Below are 14,836 nucleotides of genomic sequence, written 5' to 3' on the forward strand. Positions count from 1 at the left end.
TATTGACGTGAGAAGTGGGAACTTGGTGTTCTTTTAGTATAAAACGGAAATTCAATTACGAATACAAACCTTAGATTAGGATATTCCATGCGATTTGCTAATAGCTCTCCTATATTGTGAACTATTATTATTTCTCGGTGTTAAGGCTTTGTGCAAGCCCGGCTGGGTAGGTACCCACTCATCAGATATTCTACCGCCAAACAGCAGTACTCAATACTGTTGTGTTTCGGTTCGAAGGACGAGTGAGCGAATTAGTTACAGGCACAAGGGACATAACATCCTAGTTCCCAAGTTTGGTGGCGCATTGGTGATGTGAGGAATAGTTAATATTTCTTACTTACCCTAATATAAATCTTACAATAATTTAATAAAATACAAACAGTTCTTGATTAATATATCTCTATTTGTAATACGACACTAATTACGCTTAACTACGTACATACCGTTTCATTTCACTTCCAAAGTTCCGATAGCAATTTCGCCGTTCAAGACACCATTCAGGAATCCACAAAGAATATATATAATACGACAGTTCATTTAGATTTCGATCAATGCAATCTGTACTACTACAACTACAACATACATACATACATATGTTAAGTGTTTAATGTTTATATTTAGGTCGAAGCACATTTAAATTGAGCTGCACAGTTTTTAATACAAGAATATTTAGGTACATTTATGTATGTGATACCAAAAAACGAGAAGACGATTTCTTTTGTAACGACTAACCGAAAACTACTTCAAGTTTTAGGCTTTTAAAACCACTTTTGAATCGTCATTTTACAGAACTATATTAATTAACCACCGGTTCGGAATGTAAATTCTACCGAGAAGAACCGGCAATAAACTCAGTAGTTACTCTTTTTAAACATTTAAAACACAAAGTTATATTAGTTAAATACAATTATATATGTATGTTATATATCCTGCCTGGAAATCGACAAGTATTTGCTTCACGCTTTTTTATCATCTGTATAATATTATATTGAATAACATGGTTTTCGTATTAATGCATTTTTTACAAATATTTTGGCTTTATGAATCGGCAAAGTTAAAAAGATCTGCGGAAATAATATTGATTCAATATCGATGTAAATTTATTGTTATGACAACATTAATTGACTCAGGATCGTCTAGGCAAAGGAATCTCTCAACGGCCAACAGGACACGAATTTTTATATAAATATAATAGCTGGGTTTTTTTTCTTAATTAATTTATTCAAATACAAAATGTTGGCGACTATTTTAGTAGCTCTACGAAGGAAAATAACAACGACATTGTATTAATAATATTTCACACGCCAAGGACGTTTGTAATTATTTTAAATTATTAATGATTGCTTCTAATAAAAACGGCAAGCGGCCATTTTGTTGTTTACATCTTAAGATGTTAGAAGGAAAATATATTAAATAATATCTTTCTGTAATTGGAAAACCGTGGAGAATTTTATGAGGAAAAGTATTCCGAAGTATATTTTAATTAGAGAATTTTATATAAGCAATGATTTTTATTTATTGTTTAATTTATTGTCTAAGATCACAGTTTAAATTAAAAAAAATAAAAATATATGCAGGGCAACGACGATAATATCGTTTTAAAAACATTTTATTGCGTTTTTATTTATTGTTTATAGATTTAGGAGATTCCTTTATCCATAAAACTCGCTAGAACAGATAAAAAAAAAAACAAATGCGCGCGAAACCGAATTAAACCGCCATTATTTTTGCTTATTGGGCGCGGACATTGAGGTTGTAATTATGTTATTGGCACGACTTTTAATTTGTTAAAAGTGTTTCTTGTGTTTTATTTGGATATGTAAACTCAACTGAGTCAATAGTTTACTTCAATGTGTATGATTTAGTGATTAATTTATGTTAAGATAAATTCGATGTTAGAACTATATTTGGTTTGTTAGTAAATTGTTTAAAGTTAAATTTAAATTCTTGTCTTATTTCAATCTATTTCACTTCTGTACGCTAAATATAGTATATAATCTATCTCATATTTATCATTTCCAAATTCTTTTTTTTTTTAATTTGTACCTTTTTTCTGGTATGGCTACCAGAAAAAAAAAACGATTGACAATCGGAGAGGAAAAAGGAAAACTGTTCTGTCTTCGCCTATTTATAGATGAATACAATAAATTTAATACGAATATAATAAGAGGGTTTTATTTTATCTGTACAAGTTTATACATGATGAAAAATAAAATATTCGCTTTGATTTTTGCGAGATAAAAAAATATAGATTTTTTTGTTTAATAGTTAATTTTAAAAAAAAACCTGAGGTGTCGTTGAACACCCGGTTGGAACGAAGTTTATTTTGCTATGTATCTGTATTAAACGACAACCACAATAAAATAAACTTAGTAGCAAATATAAGAAGTTTAAATGTTATATAACAAAACGAGACAGAGAAAAGGGAGGGAAAGGTCGCCCAGAGGGGGCATTTTTCCTTTCAAGACGATTTCTCCATTTCTGAAAAAGTCTAAGCTATTAACCGTATAATTTAGGTAGAATGATCAATCTGACCTGTGATCACTTTGAAATGATTTATATCCTATCTGACGATTCAAAATTATATCTGTATTAATAATATCATGCAGGTCTACGACAGACCCGATCGAAACCTATCCACAATTATAGATCGTTAAAAAATAATCAGTTTTAGTCGACAACATGTATCCGAAAGATTCGTAAAAACGAGATATTTCGATATTAAATCCACGAAATTCAATGACATGACAGTTCAACGGGCGGCCATGTTTGACGTTTACGGGTGCGTTCAGAGAGCTGCGTAAAGAATGATTATTGTTAATTTTCACCACCTCAACAGGAAATATAGACGTTTGATGATCACAACGTTTATAAAAAAATATATATATTATTTATTTAACCCGATCAAAGCCGGCTTTTCATCAAGTACTTAAATAAATTATATTTTGATTTTGATTGATGCAAAGACGATCGAAAATGGTGACAATGACAAATGATTTTATACTAATACAAAACTATGAAATAAACTGCGATACACCGCTACTAATAATTATTGTCTTTGTGTGAGAATTATTAACATTAAGTCCTTAAATATATACAAAAATGAATTAAAAATAGTTACTGTGTAAATCACGACCGCGTGCAATAGTGGCAAGAATGCTAGCAACGTTGAATTCCCGCCAAAAGGTAGCCTGCTCTGTACCAGTGGAGGTGACATGGCGAGGTGTTATACTTTTAATGAAGCAAATATAAGAATTTATATTATTAACAAGTAACCAGCTCTGGCTGCACACGGCTATAAAGGGTCTATTATTATCTGTACAGCTTTTATATTGAACAACAAATTAAAAAAAGATCCTTGCATTTCCGGATCCACTATAATATGCGCGTATTATACATATAAACCTTCCTGATGAAAACCTCATTAAAATCCGTTGCGTTGTTTAAAAGATCTAAGCATACAGACGGAAAGCGACTTCGTTTTATATTTTATAGAGAAATGTTTTTATATATTATAATCTTAGGTATGTATTCTTCATGCCTAACTATAAAGGTTACAAAAAATCTATCCGGCTCGCAGAGGACCAGAGTGCAATAAGCTTCTATTCAATCTTAATAGAAGAAGTCCTTCATGAATTCTATCGTTAATTGCACGCTATGATTCTATTTCAAATAATAAACACAATGACGGAGCCGCGTATTGTTTATATGTAATACAAATTTAGTATTTACTTGTTTTGGAATGCGTCGTGATGGCATGTCACGCTTCGCAGGCTTGCCGTCTGTTGGTATAATATTGAGCTTTGAACATATAAAGTTGCTAAAGCTTTTTTTAAATCTAGTACGGATAGGCAGACTGAAAATGACTATATGATGTTTAGTAACATACATCACAAATACGCCATCGACCTTGGGTACTAAGATGTTATCAATTGTGCCTGTTACACTGGGTCACTCACCCTTCAAACTGGAACGCAATACTGATAAAAGATATATAATATCCTGTCACTGACTCTTCTGTATTGCATAATATAGTTAAGAGATGGGCATTGGGTCGGTCCGACCTGGAGGTTTGGAATCAGAACCTCGGGATCTGCGGCTTTATATCTAGACCACTAAACCAACGAGGTCAAGTTAGTCTGTCCCATTATTAGAGTAAATATATAGGGAAAGAAACTCGTTCCAGCTCACATGGAACTTTATCGAAAAATATTAAATCTCGTTTGACCAAAAATAGTAATGGTCGTTTCATCCAATGTTGTAAATTTCAAATATCATTCAATAATAGCTTCACAGCGACCGTGGCCCTATTGTATTCGATGCACAGCTATTTCGCTGACCTTTGACATTTCAGCATATACAACACTAGCTAACCGTCCCGGCTTCGTATGAATAGAATAAGTGTTTATATCAAACAGCGACGCCTCGGACTTAGAAGGCCTTGGACGCGTGATGTGGAGGCCTCGCGTGGCTTACTTCAGACGACCCTGAGCAGGGCAGCCGGCCGTCCGTACTATCGAGGAGTGCGGCCATCGAAGGGTTTTAGTCGGTAAAAAACCTACATGACCTTTACCAAGGGGCCCAGTACCTTTTTAAAGGTTTCCACTGCGTGGAAAAACTCTCATTGATTCACGCGGTACCGATAAAGATACCGATAAAGATCGTAGTCGGCATTGATTTTGATGAAATCTTATCCTCTTATATAATCTCTATTTCATTATACACCTAAAGCTTCCTCATAAATCGCTCCTTACATTAGAGAAAAATGTACGAGAATCCGTTCAGTAGGTTTTGTTGCGAACAGACGGACACGAAACGATTTTGTTTTATAATATGTAGTTCCGTCACTAGCAGGTTTGAGCCCATGTCAAATAACTTCAAGTTATAAATATGGACGTTAAAATTTTCATATGCATAGCATATTATCAAACTTTTTACATTGTGGTAAACTTTGTGCAAACTCTGGGTACCACGCATCGTAATATATTCCACCGCCAAGCAGCAGTACTTTGGACCATTGTGATCCGGTTTAAAAAGTATTTGAGCCAGTGTTAACACAGACAAGGGATTTTACTTGCTCCCAAGGCTGGTAGAGCATTGGTGATAAAAGAAATTGTTAAAATTACGGCACCAAATCCTAAATTATTCTCTTAGATTACGTATAGATAGCGTGTCGTACAATAAAATAACTAAAAGAAACGAGCCAACTTTATTGTCTTAGTGTGACAGTTACGCTTGACACTACAAACGTCATAATACTTTCCTAGTGTGCGTGAACTTAGAGGCCAACTGTTGGATATTATTTTTTCGACGCGTTTTCTTCAGACAATCTATCTGAACATAAATATTCTAAGATAACACCTCAACCTGAATCGAAGGTCTCTCCGTCGACGAATCCTTGAGCTGAGACTCTCCGTTCGGTAGTTTTTGAGTTTATCGCGTACAGACAGATACAGCGTGGAGACTTTACCATGTTTTGAATTACATTAATACGTTGAGTTACCGGGCTTTATCAATGCAACATCCTTGTTATCTAAAGCTTCCGTGTACTTTGACCTCTGTTTAAGATATTGTTTGAGGAAACATCAACAAGATAAAATATTAATAACTAACTGCTTCGGCTTCGCTTTTTAAGGGGTAGATCATGTTTTAAAGTATAAAAATGTATGTCTTTGAAGTTCAAGCTAGCTTTAAACTAAACTTCATCAAATTTCGGTTCAATGGATTGACCGTGACAGAGCAACAGACAGACAAGAGTTACTATCGAATTTATAATATTAATATAGAAGTATAAATTATAGCTCAATATATAATAATAATAACAGACTGTAAATTGCCCACTGCTGGGCGAAGGCTTCCTCTCCCTTTTGAGGAGAAGGTTTGGAGTTGGAGGTTTGGTGGATTCACATGTGGCAGAATTTTGTTGAAATTAGACACATGCTTCTCGCGATGTTGTGCAACCGCCGAGCACGAGATGAGTTATAAACACAAATTAAGCACATTTTGTGGTGCTTGCTTAGATTGGAACCCGCATACATCGGTTAAGATGTATGCGCTCTAAATTATAGCTTATTACTTTACAAATTAATTCTCAATAAAAACTGACAGGCCAAATATTAACCGATAAACACGTTAAAAGAATTTAATACATTCCGTAACAAATAATTCAAACAACCGTCTGAAAAACATATCCAACTGGATGAAAACACGATTTCGCACGGATATGATAAATAAAACTAAAAAAAAATACGTGTTATCATTTTTCAAATCGCATATGACTTGAGCATAAACTTTTTGATAAGTTTCCATTGAATCCACCGCACCCCTGCACGAACTTATTATTTAGAACACACTCTCTGAACGCACCCGTAAACTTCAAACATGGCCGCCCGTTGAACTGTCATGTCAATGAATTTCATGGATTTAATATCGAAATATATCGATTACACGAATTTAGCGGATATAAGTTGTTGTTGACTAAAGAAATAATATTTTTTTTAAGATCTGTAATTGTAGATAGGTTTCGATCGGGTTTAAAGTAGACCTGCACAATTTATGTCTATAAAAGCGGAAAACAACTCACTGATTAATCACGAAATCTCCGAAACTAGAACACCTACAAACTTGAGATTTGGGATATAGGTTCCTTATAGGGTGTAGACATCCCGCTAAGAACGGATTTTATGAAACTCCACCCCTAACGGGGTAAAACGGGGGTTGGAAATTTGTTACAAATTTCGCGCGGATAAAACCGCAGTTTCAGCTAGTTATGAATATAGATTTATTTCAAAAATGATTGACATCTTTTACGCCTTATGAAACAAGCAATGTCGAGGTTCCGATAAATTCAATGAATATTATTTTTTTAAATATTTAAATTACACACGAAATGACACTAGTGAGCCGTGAACAGACAAACAGACCGTAAACAATTTAAAAATTATGAATGAGACGTTTCATTTAAATAAAAATATACTAAACCGATATAGATAAAACTTATTGCGGAAAATGAAGCGCGTTTTGAAGAAGGTTTTCGTATTACTTAGTGGTAGAGCTTCGTGCAAGCCCTTCCAAACAAGATCCCAGATAGCGTTCAAAATGTCTCCGTTGTCAAATTTAAAAAAAAATGTTAAAGAACGCTTTATTTAGAATAAATAAATATTTGACAACATCACATACATTACTCTGATCCCAATGTAAGTAGCTAAAGCACTTGTGTTATGGAAAATCAGAAGTAACGACGGTACCACATACACCCAGATCCGAGACAACATAGTATAATGAACTTTGTCTACATCGACTCAGAGTGGCGTACCCATGAAAACCGATGTACACACTACTCGACCACGGAGGTCGTCAAAATTACAGAGTATGTCAGTAACATAACATAACATAACATAATCAGCCTGTAAATTTCCCACTGCTGGGCTAAGGCCTCCTCTCCCGTTGAGGAGAAGGTATGGAGCATATTCCACCACGCTGCTCCAATGCGGGTTGGTGGAATACACATGTGGCAGAATTTCGTTGAAATTAGACACATGCAGGTTTCCTCACGATGTTTTCCTTCACCGCCGAGCACGAGATAAATTATAAACACAAATTAAGCACATCAAAATTCAGTGGTGCCTGCCTGGGTTTGAACCCGAAATCATCGGTTAAGATGCACGCGTTCTAACCACTGGGCCATCTCGGTAAAGAACAATTAAATCTTTATATATCCTGCCTAGAAATCAATAACTACATATACATATATAATATATTTTGCGCAATATGATAATGCATGGTGAGACTACTTGTAAGTCGTAGAACTTTTGCCTTGATAATTTTTAAATGTAATTTTTATTTTATTTTGATTTAATATAGTATCTACTGCTCCGCAAAGTCAATAAATCATTTTTGGGGCAAGGTATCCGCTTCTATAATAAGATTCCGAAGACATTTTTAACTTTGCCGTCAATTGTAAAAAATACATTGGTAAAGAAGGCATATTATTCGATACAAGATTATATTGATGATATAAAAGCGTGGAGTTAACGCTTGTTGACTTCCAGGCAGGAGACATGACATACATATATAATTGTATTTAACTAACATGACTGTATTTTTAGATGTTGAAAAAGAGTAACTACCGAGTCTTTCGCCGGTTCTTCTCGGTAGAATCTACATTCCGAACCGGCGGTAGCTTTACTTTAAATAGTTTGTTAAATCACGATTTAAAAGTGCTTGTAAAAGCATACTCGAATAAAGTATATTTTGATTTTGGTTTTGACTGTTTGTTGTCATAATAAAAATAAATAAATAAGTACTTAGTCGGAACGGGTTGCTTTTTATACGAACTGTAATATCTGTCATCTTGATAGATATACGTTACTATCCGTTGACCTTCGAAACGAATGGTATCTTTTGAATTACGTCTCGTATATTATTAAATATACAAGACATAAAGAAAACCGTACTATATAATAGTGATCAAGCGTATATGAACACTAAAATCACGAGAATCTTCACAGTCCCTGTGGCGCAGAGGATAGCGCGTTGGACTTCTAATCCAAAGGTCGTGGGTTCGATCCCCACCAGGGATGTTGATCGCATACATTTTAATTAATGTAACATAATTTTAGTAATAAAATATAATTTAATTGTAGCTAAAAACAATATAATAAAAATATACATGATATTTTATGGTTTAACGAAATAGTTTCCATTGAAAAAGGGACAGCATTATATTTTCATCTCTCTTTAACCGACTTCAACGAATTAAGTTCTTAACTTGTCTGCAGATTAATGAACATCTATATTAATACTAATATTATATATACGACAGTAACTCTGTCTGTTTGTTGCTCATAACCAAACCACTGATGATGAAATTTGCTATGAAACTTGAACTCCTAAGCTATTTTTTCAAGCCTAGCCCGACGACCTACCCCGAAAACGCGACCGAAGCCGCGGACGATAGACAGAGTCACTTTCGCGTTTATAATATTAGTATACAGCCTATTCCAATGGAAGTAGGAAAAAAGATAAACAAACTTTAGATTTACGTATTTCATGCGATGCGCTAATAACTCAGTTATATTGTGCACTCCTAAGAGTTTATGATTAACATATCTTTATATTATAATACAACACTATTACACTTAACTACTTATTTCCACTTTAATTTTACTTAAAATTCCGATAACAGTTTCGTCGACGTTCAAACGCCAATCGCAAATTCATAGTGAATATCATAAGATCAATCAAGCTCTCGACCAATGATGTCGCGTCAATTTGCTGTCAAATGTTGTTTATTATACTTTTCTCCTCTTTTGATTGGAATAGAGTATACATTAGTACTTATGTAGATTATTTTGTAATATTTTCTGTTCATCAATGTTACTAGAATGATTTCTTTCGGTAAATATTGTGCAGAAGAAGGTAAAATAAAAGTTATTTGTTGTAGTATTGAAGAAGAGCTAGGAAAGATATCAGGTGTTTCAAAGACAGCGATCAAAAATTTTTAATTTTAATTTTTTTAAATTACTTTTTCTACTCATCAATACGTGGGTACGATCTGTGAGTTTACCACGCGAGAGGTACCTACCCACTTTAAATCTAACTCAACACATACCTTTGAATAACAAACAACAATCAAAATATTTTTTAGAGTTCTCCTGAGTAAAATGAAATGAAAAATATTAGAATACTTAAAAGTCGATTTACGATAATAATAATAAATAAATAAACATTGGACAACATCACATACATTACTCTGATCCCAATGTAAGTAGCTAAAGCACTTGTGTTATGGAAAATCAGAAGTAACGACGGTACCACATACACCCAGACCCGAGACAACATAGAAAACTAATGAACTTTTTCTACATCGACTAAGTCGGGAATCGAACCCGGGACCTCGGAGTGACGTACCCATGAAAACCGGTGTACACACTACTCGACCACGGAGGTCGTCATAATATAATGTAGTTACAATTATTGCTAGTTTTGGAGTCGGTGTCAACCAAGAAAACTACAGACGAATTGATAACCTCCTCCTTTTTGAAGTCGGTTAAAAAGACAGGGAGATATCATCTGAACATAACGCCTTGTCCTTGCGTGGCGATTTCAGCTCACTCGAATTTAAACCGCGTAAACGAACTCCGTTTAAAAAACCTCGTGACGAATGTATTCATAATGTGTGTAAAATTTTAACCAATATACAACCTTCACGGTTAGAATTCCAGTTAAACAATACTTATAGCGTTTAAAATTAATTGTTATGGCTGTCGAGTAGTAAATAATACTTAAATCAAAAATGACAGATGGATATAATAATTATTATTTAAATATAACTACACGTTATAGAACAAAGGCAGACAGTCTGAACGAGATAATTCAAAAATCAACGACTGAATTTTTCAACGATTTTCAATCAAACAAAATCAAAGTATACTTTATTCGAGTAGACTTTTACAAGCACTTTTGAATCGTCATTTAACAAACTATATAAAGTAAAGCTACCACCGGTTCGGAATGTAGATTCTACCGAGAAGAACCGGCAAGAAGCTCAGTAGTTACTCTTTTTCAACATCTAAAAATACAGTCATGCTAGTTAAATACAATTTTATATGTTTGTATCCTGCCTGGAAGTCGACAAGTATTAGATCCACGCTTTTTTTTCATCTATGTAAATTTGTACTGAATAATATGCTTTCATACTAAATTTGTGTTTATAATTCTCTCTCTAATCTCGATTAAGGAAAACATCGTGAGGAATGCATGTGTCTAATTTCAACGAAATTCTGCCACATTTGAATTCAACGCGCACCCGAATATGCTCCTAAACTTCTCCTAAAAGGGAGAGGAAGCCTTAGCCCAGCAGTGGGAAATTTATAGGCTTTACATATTGTTGCGTGTTGTAAACATTCGAACCAGTGGACCGTCTCGGTTTATAATTACAAAATGATACGATTTAACATTGTTTGAGCAAAATCAAGCAAAGCGCAAAGATTTATACAAAGATAACATAATGAAAACAATTATATTGAAATAGGAAACAATTGTTGGTAATAAATAAATATTGGAATAATGTAACATAGTTGGTTCATTGACTTCCGTTTTGGAAATTATAGTGATCGACGCTTGATAGCGGTATTCACTTAGAATGATAATGCCAGCTGTTTCGTGTGGTTCAAAATGGCGGCATTTAATCCACACGTAGGTATTATTTCAAACAGCCTTTTATTTCACTAATCTATTGAGTGTTATTGTTATAAGTTTTGTAACAAATGAATTAAGAATAAAATAATAAAAAAATTAATAATACGAATTTATAACAAAAAATAAATTAAAATTGTAAATGTCTGTGAGATTAAAAAAAAATGTTTATTGTTTTTAGCGCGGTACAATAAACCCTACATATTATACATTAAACAACAGACAATATAAAATAAATTAACAACGAGAATAATTAAATAACAATTAATAAAAATACTGTGAGAAAATTAAAAAAAATAAATAGATTTAAATAAAATTATACAAAAGATGGTAGAGGCATTAAATATTTTACCAGTTTACTCTACTGTTAGCCGCGTAAAATAACTAAAAAAAAAAAAAAGATTTATTCATTTGGAGGCAGCGGAGAGGCTGTCAGTGTAACAGAGCATCTTGACGTCTGTCGTCACGATGTACGAAGTTACCCTTGTGACAGAACAATGCGTGTATCCCATCAAATGCAAGGTCAATGTATCGCTTGAATAACTTCTTATGAAAAAATATTAAACGTTTCGACTAACACGTGTTAGAGTTCCTCGTGATAGATGAACCTTATTATATTAAAATACTATTGGTAAGATGGTGATGTCGTCCTGACCGATTTTGAAGGCCAATCTCAAAGGAATCCAGCCAAGGAAGGATCATGATTTACAGTCTATTCCAACCATAACAGGAAAAAAGCTAAATAACATTTGACAGCAAATTGACGCGACATCATTGGTCGAGAGCTTGATTAATCTATGATATTCACTATGGATTTGCGAAAAAATGACGTTTTGAACGTCGACTAAACTGTTGTCTGAATTTTGAATGTATAAGAAATATCAAAACGCCTTTTCCTTATGTGACGATATCTGCCAGTTCACCCTACTAAGGTATATGTTAGCCGACGAGCTTATGGGTCAAGTGATGGTAAGTGGTCACCACCACCCATAGACAATGGTTAGTACCATAAGAAATACAGTACACTGTCTCACTCACCTTTAAAACCGGAACACAACAATACTGAATACAGTTGTTTGGCGGTAGAATATCTGATGAGTGGGTGGTACCTACCCAGATGGGCTTGCACAAAACCCTACCACAGAATAAATGATATACAGAAACTTTGACAAGAATTTCAATCTCATATTTTTAACAAAAAAAATAATCGCATTTCTCTTCTGAGATTCATTTCACATTACACACTTCAACGAGATTAGGGTGCAGTTGTATATGAAAGATATACAAAATAATAAGTACAAGCTATAAAAAGTGCCAATGTCACTTAGGCGTCAATTAACTGTCACTTTATCGCATTGGAATCTAAACGATAACATTGCCACTAACACAACTATCCATTTGCGGTTCTATATTATAGGGATCGTAACTATTATAATCGATACACACGTCATTAGACAGCGGATGTAGAGACGTGACGTCATAAGAGAGCGTCATGACGTTTGCCGTACGATATACGAGTCGGTCTCACCCCCGAGCTGCAAGATATTTCATAGTCCAGTCATTATAGACGTTTGAAAATACAAATTTTGTCAAATTACTTTTTTGTTCCATTTGCTGTCGAAACACTTGATCCTTGGAGTAATGGTGCAAAAAGCTTCATCAAAGGTATAACACCTCGCCTTATCGCCTCCACTGGTGACAGGAGGGCTGGTTCGTTTTTAGCCCAGAGGATCGGAATTGCGATTCAACCGGGAAATGCTGCTAGCATTCTTGCCACCATTCCACGCGGTCAAGATTTATACAGTAACTATTTTCAATTCATATTTGTATAATATTTAAGCACTTAATGTGACCAGTTTTGAAATATAAATAAATGTTATTAAATACAAATGAACCGAGAAGGCTGATCTTTAGATATATTGTAGGGAGGAGGAAAAGCTTAACTTGAAATCGTCGACCTCGGTTTCCTATGTGCGTCCGCCGCCATCTTGAAAAGGTGGTTGAATTTCGTTATTTTGTGATAACTCGGCTGTGCGTCAAGATACGAGAATTATGATAAGATACTTTTTTTTTTTTGCTTCATTTACGCTCTACGACTAAGGTCCTATTCATTGTACACAGAACACCTAGGTCGACATTTTTAAGTTAAGCTCTTTTAAGCATCTCGTACAACATATCCAAAAATCAGCCTTCTCGGTACATTTGCTCGGCCTGTTTTTTTGTATATAATGACTGGACTATCATCTGAAAATTAGAAATTACTAGTGGATCGCCCGCCTAACTTCGTGTTTATTCAACACATTTTTAGAAATTTTGATACCAATGACAGGTTTTCTTTTGATTTAAATTAGTCGTAAACTGACGTCTGTTCGCACGTTTTGCATTTGTTTTTTGTCCTTTTTTCCTCTCTGTAAAATTAATTATTTATTAAACAATAACAATTTAGTAGTCTAGTCTTTAATTTTCTGCACATCTACGGCTGGAGCTCTTCAAAATGAGACCATAACCGATCTTCAACGTGCAGCTATCGTTCCATAATCACTGGGACAAAGTCAGCTTACGCTATTAATATATAAGATATTAAAATTAAAATAAAACAGTACTCTAAGCTCAAACACGCATTTGTTAGACGATCAATATTAATATTAGTCGAAATGAACGCTCCGAAATGAAAAGATTTTTCTCGCTTCAGAGATCATGGCATCCCGCTTTTTATGTTAAATGCTCCAATGATTTTATGACGCAGTTGTAATTGCTAAGCTAAGATATTAGAGATATTGAAAGCTATACATTACGTCAATGATATTCTATAAGAACTCACTTGTAATACAGTGAAGGTCAAAGTGAAAAATCTTTATTTATTAGAATCGTTACACTTGCTTATTGATAGTCCAAAGTTTAACACTGGTTCGGATATAAACACCTCGTACTTGAGAAGAATCGTGGTGGTGACCACTTACCATCATCCATTTGCTCGTCCGCCTACCTATATCACAAAAATATTTACTAATGTTATAAATATGAAAGTAACTCTGTCTATCTGTTCCCCTATCACAGCCAAACTACTGAACCGAATTTGATGAAATTTGATATGGAGCAAGTTTGACCCCCAAGGAAGGCCATGGGTGTGTTTATACCTAAAATAATAACAGATGACCACCGCTTGCAATCTTATATAAATATCTAAAGTTGAAAAAATACATTTAGCTTACTAAGTGAACTTCTCGAAAACAATCGTTAAATCAAATCTTACAATTCTTACAGCATAGCTTACGTCAGCGAAACAGCCTTAGCATTAAATGAGAGATGGCATTATTATTCAGAACACTGAAGCGTAAATAAGATAAACAAGGTACGAGAAATTTAATTACATTTTGAGACGCGTATTTAATAAATATTTCATGTTGCTACAGACTAGTTTCACTAGAGACGTCTAAAAATACCAGCAGAACAACCGATTCCATCATCATCAATCGTCATTCGTCGTCGAACGTCGTCGAACGTCGTCGAACGTCGTCAAACGTCGTCGAACGTCGTCAAACGTCGTCAAACTTCGTCAGATCATCCTTTTTTTGACCTCGCTGGAATTCATTTTCGCGTTTCCCCGCGTCATGATGGGGAATGTATGACTTGCTGG

General features: G+C 34.3%; 1 protein-coding gene and 1 non-coding gene across 3 annotated transcripts in view; one reads left to right on the top strand and one right to left on the bottom strand.

Moving 5' to 3' along the window:
• Positions 1 to 14,836, bottom strand: part of Invadolysin (invadolysin) — an 87,188-nt gene that overhangs the window by 54,945 nt on the left and 17,407 nt on the right. The gene's annotated exons all lie outside the window — the stretch shown is intronic.
• Positions 8,510 to 8,582, top strand: Trnar-ucu (transfer RNA arginine (anticodon UCU)). The gene has a single exon. It is a non-coding gene; the product is annotated as a tRNA-Arg (tRNA).

Source organism: Vanessa tameamea, chromosome 31, assembly GCF_037043105.1.
Source record: "Vanessa tameamea isolate UH-Manoa-2023 chromosome 31, ilVanTame1 primary haplotype, whole genome shotgun sequence".
Taxonomy (NCBI): Eukaryota; Metazoa; Arthropoda; class Insecta; order Lepidoptera; family Nymphalidae; genus Vanessa; species Vanessa tameamea.